Consider the following 6,512-nt stretch of genomic DNA (forward strand, 5'->3'; position numbering starts at 1 on the left):
CAAGCCCTCCTAGTTATTGAAGACTAGTTATTATTTATCTTAAGAACATTTTTAAGTTTATTTATTCATTTGAGACACAGAGAGAGTACAAGCAGGGGAGACGCAGAGAGAGAAGGAGAGAAAGAGATCCCGAGCAGACTCCATGCTGTCAATGCAGAGCACTACATGGGGCTTGAACTCAATGAACTGTGAGATCATGACCTGAATGGAAACCAAGAGTTGGACATTTAACCAAGCTACCCAGGCACCCACCTTGAGAACATTTTTATAATGGATTGTATCTGCTTGGTTATATAAAAGGGTGAGATTTCATTATGTCTTTACAATTTCTTAGTGGATTGTCTGGGATGCACATCCCATTTTAGTTTGATTCTTACTCAATGATAAAATTTTCTTTTCCTGTTACCTTTGTGGAAAGGAGGATTTCTGGGTTGGGAGAAGATTTTTAGTTCTATTTCTCTGACAAATTTAATAAGCAATTCTTGAGTTTCCACTATATGTTTACATCATGCTAGGTGTGGTTAAGGGATTGATGAACAATAGAAGAAAGTCTCTTTTGCCAGGGAAGAATTCAGACTACAGACACAAGATTACTCAAGAAAAAAGTCAGAAGTAAATAATTACCAAGAGGTGTAACCAAGCTTCCACATTAGTGTTATAGGTACAAATTTCTAGGCACACATATTGTTGAGGCATGTAGTAGGTACTTCACAAATATTTATAGAGTAAAGTAGATACACGAATTTGTGCATGGTTAAAGGAAATAATAATGATCAACCAAGTTTCTTAGAAGAGTTGGAATATATGCTAACTTACAGAAAGATAAGGAGAGAGGATTGTCAAAGTCGCCCACATCTTTTCATGGTGGAATTTGTGGAGACAGTGGTGTTACTCTTTATGTGTCAGTCCTGAGCCCCGCCCTTCCTCCATTTGCATTTTTCTCATTTTTCAGTGGAAGCTCAAGAGACAGGGAAGGACTTTCTGAATTTCACTGATAACCAGAAATAGGAAACTCGAATAAACTAAGGCAACCTAGATGTTGGAAATGGAGCAGCACCATCCTTGCTAACATGAAATTCAAAACAACAAAATAGGTCTCTCCCGAGCAGCTGTTGCCAATCCTTGTCAGGCTAAGCCTTCCTTGAAGAGGATACTGGTGAAAGTTAGATTCTACTCACATTCAGTTGTTATATTAATAAAATATTATTCTGTCTATGGATCCTGGACTGCATAAAATTCTTTTATAACAAATATGTTATAAAAACAAATATGTTTTTATAACATATTTGTTATAAAAGTTCAAAGAGAGACTCTTTGAGCTCTCTCATGTTTACGTTTAAAAAATTTAGATTTTAGAACTTAGTAGTAGAATATGAAGGGCCACGGAAGCCACTGTATCTNGACTCTTTGAACTCTCTCATGTTTACGTTTAAAAAAATTTAGATTTTAGAACTTAGTAGTAGAATATGAAGGGCCACGGAAGCCACTGTATCTTTCAGGGAATGGTGATAGCCCAGTCCTGTAATTGTAGAGAACATTAATTTAGCATTGTAGGACCTGAACTTTTTTCTTTTTTTCATTTTAGAGAAAGAGAGCAAGAGCATGAACAGGGGAGAGGGGCAGAGGGAAAGAAAGAATCTTAAGCAGGCCCCATGCTCAGTGCAGAGCCTGATGCAGGGCTCTATCCCAAGACCCTGATCATGACTTGAACCTAAATCAAAAGTTGGACGCTCAGTAAACTTAGCCACTCAGGTGCCCCCTGAACTTCCATTAAATACTGACACCAAAGTTTGAAATATACTTAAGTTACATGGCAAAATAACTTATTAAGATGAAGTAATACTCCAAAATGGCCCAAAATGGTAACAAAAATATCAATTTTTTTCTTTTATTTATACAGAATTGGTTTAATGAATGTTTGTACCTATTTGAGTTGGTTTGGATTACTAGATAGGGTGTGTGTTGGGGGAGAAGTCATCACTTTCCTCTTTGAACCAAGGGCAGTTTTCCTATGACCCATCAAGTCACTTAAAAAGAAAAAAGACTACTTGATTCTTAAAATGAATGATAATATGAGAAATGCTTCTTCAAAAAGTTGTTGAAGCATTAAAATGGCTTAGCAGTATTTACTAGATGCCGATATTAGCTTACTGAAAATAATTAATGTAAAGATGAAACCATTCTCATTTTTAGAGTTATTAAATTAGTGTTAAAGGATTAATCTAATGACTTAAAAGTCATTAATCTAATGACTTATTATTTTTTAAAGTTTTTAATGTTTATTTATTTTGAGACAGCGGCAGAGAGACATAGAGTGAGAGGGGGAGGGTCGTAGAAGAGAGGGAGACACAGAATCCCAAGCAGGCTCTAGGGTGTGCGCTGTCCCCACAGAGCCCGATACAGGACTGGAACCTATGAATGGTGAGATCGTGACCTGAGCTAAAGCTGGATGCTTAACTGACTGAGCCACTCAAGTGCCCCTAAAGGGTTATTACATTAGTGGAATGACATAAAAGTAGAATATTTGGATTTCGTCAAGGCGTTTAGCCAAGACACACATGAGCAACATACAACAACTTAATTTGGTGAAAATATGGTTCAGTATATTTATAACACTATTGTTATTATGTTGTTTGAATTCTTTTTAAAAAAATGTTTATTTTTGAGGAGGGGGAGGGGCACAGAGAGGGAGACAGAATCTCAAGCAGGTCCCATGCTCCAAGATACACATTCAGGATTGTTGGCGACAGAGCTTGTGTTCTTAACCCAACAGAGGTTTAAGCAAAGAATGAGACAGAGGCTTCTAATACTAGCTTTTTAAAGAAACTTGACTTTGGAAAATAACATTAGAATTGCAACTTTTGTGCACTGTTGATGGGAATGTTAATAGTTGCAGTCACCATGAAAAACTGTAAAGAGGTTCCTCAAAAAGTTAAAAATAGAAATACATTATGATTTAGTAATTTCACTAATGGGTATTTACTCAGAGAAAATGAAACACTAATGTAAAGATATATGCACCCCTGTGTTTATTGCAGCATTATTTACAATGGCCAAGAAATGGAAGCAACCCAAGTGTCCATCAATAGACAAANACACTGTTGATGGGAATGTTAATAGTTGCAGTCACCATGAAAAACTAAAGAGGTTCCTCAAAAAGTTAAAAATAGAAATACATTATGATTTAGTAATTTCACTAATGGGTATTTACTCAGAGAAAATGAAACACTAATTTAAAGATATATGCACCCCTGTGTTTATTGCAGCATTATTTACAATGGCCAAGAAATGGAAGCAACCCAAGTGTCCATCAATAGACAAAAGGATAGGGAAGAAGTAGTATATCTATACGATAGAATATTACTGAGTCATAAAAAAAAGAATGAGATCTTGCCATTTGCAATAACACGGATGGACCTAGTTGTTATTATGCTAAGGGAAATAAACTGGAGAAAGAGAAATACTGTATGATTTCACTTATATGTGGAATTCAAGAAACAAAACAAATGAGCAAAGGGAAGAAAAGAGAGAGAGAGAAAGAGAAAGAGAGGGAGGCAAACCAAGAAACAGACTCTTAAATATAGAGAACAAACTGGTATTACCAGAAGGGAGCATCTGGGGGATGGGTGAAATAGATAAAGAGGATCAAGAGGTGCAAACTTCTAGTTGCAAATAAGTCGCTGAGATGAAAAGTACAGCATAGGGGATATAGTCTATGATATTGTAATAATGTTGTTTGGTGACAGATGATGGCTACAAAAAAAACACTTGAATTTAGAAAATAACAGGATTGTAACAGGAATTGCGGAAGGGTTCAATAATTTAGGAAGATATTATAATTAAAATGATTATTACAGGAAAGTAAAAATTAAAATAGGAATTCAAGGCTGTGAGGACAGAGTTTCTCAGGTGTGAGCCACTACATATAAAGTAGATAAAGTGGATATGACGTGTTTCAGGCAAAGAACAAAAATTAGAAGAGTAAATTTTAAGAAAAACAATGTAGACAGGCTAGGGAGAAATGTGGAAAAGACATTTCATAGGTGAAATTAACACAGAACAATAGTACAGAGGTCAAAGTGAGAAAAAATGAAGGTATAAACAGTAGAGATTAGGCTGGTTAATACATAAGCAAAAATAGGAATGTTAGGAAACAAATGGGGTTGGGTATATGGAATGAGATGAAGGATTTATTGAAAGAAGATATCGGGGTGCCTGGGTGGCTCAGTCGATTAAGTGTCAGACTTCAGCTCATGTCATGATCTCATGGTTCATGGGCTTGAGCCCTGCATCAAGCTCTGGGCTGACAACCTGGTTTAGATTCTGTGTCTCCCTCTCTCTCTGTCCCTGTTTCTCTCTCACTCTCTCTCTCAAAAATAAATAAACATTAAAAAAATTTTTTTAAAAAAGAAGATCTCATTCTTCTGAGGAACTAACTTGTCATGTGGCCTTTGAGTATTGGAGAAGGGGGCCATAAAATAACATCAAAAGATCAGAAAAGCAAGTCTTATTTTTTATCTAATAAATAGTCAGCTGCTCTGAGTCACAGATCTGTAAAACTGAGATAAAAATATCATCCCTATTTTCCTCTGAGGGTGGTTGTAAGGAATAAGTGATATTCTTGCAGTCCGTTGTAAAATGCAAAGTACAATACAAATAAAAGATATGATGATGATGATGATGATGATGTTGTTGTTGTTGCTCATGGAGAAAAAGTAATGGTTTTCTCTTATATCTCCCACTTTGGTTTTCAAACTTAGAATTTGCAGAATATAGCAGAACTCAGTTTCAATCATCTATACTTTAGAACTTAACAATTGAAATTTATGGCCTAATGTAAACTACGAATATTATATCTCCTTCCTTCCTTGCTTCCTTCCTTCCTTCTCTNTTTTAAAAAAGAAGATCTCATTCTTCTGAGGAACTAACTTGTCATGTGGCCTTTGAGTATTGGAGAAGGGGGCCATAAAATAACATCAAAAGATCAGAAAAGCAAGTCTTATTTTTTATCTAATAAATAGTCAGCTGCTCTGAGTCACAGATCTGTAAAACTGAGATAAAAATATCATCCCTATTTTCCTCTGAGGGTGGTTGTAAGGAATAAGTGATATTCTTGCAGTCCTTTGTAAAATGCAAAGTACAATACAAATAAAAGATGATATGATGATGATGATGATGATGATGTTGTTGCTCATGGAGAAAAAGTAATGGTTTTCTCTTATATCTCCCACTTTGGTTTTCAAACTTAGAATTTGCAGAATATAGCAGAACTCAGTTTCAATCATCTATACTTTAGAACTTAACAATTGAAATTTATGGCCTAATGTAAACTACGAATATTATATCTCCTTCCTTCCTTGCTTCCTTCCTTCCTTCTCTGTCTTTCCTCCCTCCCTCTCTTCATCCTTCCTTCTTACTATCTATCCATTATCTATCTATCTATCTATCTATCTATCTATCTATCTATCTATCTATCTATCTATGTTATTCCACAATCAAGAACTGTAAAATCCTCAAAGTGGAAATTAGAGAAATTTTATCCAATATTTGGTCTTGCTCTGTAATTTTGTAGACAAAAAAATAGAGACTAACTTCTTATATAAATTCATGCAGCTAATAATGACAGATAGTTCTGGATCTCAATTGCTGGGACCATACTCTTGATTGTGCCGTTGTACACACTGTTTTGAATAAAAATTAAAATTTTCTGGAGTAAGACTCTGATCATATTCAGTTCCTTCATAATGAAATATGTAGGATATGGAATATGTGTATAGAGTATGAAATATGTAGATCAAGGGGACTGAAATAAAGGATACATATCATAAATATTTCATGATAAAATACCATTTGAAATAATAGAAATATATTTACTAATATTTTTATATATCCAAATTTAAACAAAACTAAAATTTAAAGCAGCTTGACTGACTTTGAATCCTATTTAATTACTTCATTATACGTATATGAACCAGTTATAAATATGTGCATGCTAATAAACCTATCAGGATAAGAATGATGTAGAAAATTATAAATAAGTATGAAATGAACATTTATTTTCTACCTCCAGTATGGTTTGATATGTCCTCTTCAGATTGAGAATATGGAAATTTCCATTAATTGGCAAAGGTCTGGGTCCTGGAGGAAAATGTTGCTTGGAAGCTTTAGTCATGAAGATCTTTATATTTAAAAGAAAAATAAACACATTCAGAATTGGAAGTATGACAGGAGAGTCAAACCCACTCATTATCTTAAAGTAGGAGTAATTATCAAAATAATAGAAAACTCTGTGATTGCAAGCAGGCAGAATCAGCAGCTTCCAAAGCAAATCAGAAACATGAAGGCATTGCTCATAATACTTGCTCTATCTTATAGTCAACCATCTATTTTATAATGAAAATGAATTCAGTCCTACACGATGTGTTTGCTTTATTTGAGCTCCTTCCCCCTTCTCTCTTTTCACTTCTCTCAGGTCAATCCAATAAAGGCTGAAGGGGGGGGGGGGTCTCTTT

Source organism: Crocuta crocuta, unplaced genomic scaffold, assembly GCF_008692635.1.
Source record: "Crocuta crocuta isolate KB4526 unplaced genomic scaffold, BGI_CrCroc_1.0 scaffold291, whole genome shotgun sequence".
NCBI lineage: Eukaryota > Metazoa > Chordata > Mammalia > Carnivora > Hyaenidae > Crocuta > Crocuta crocuta.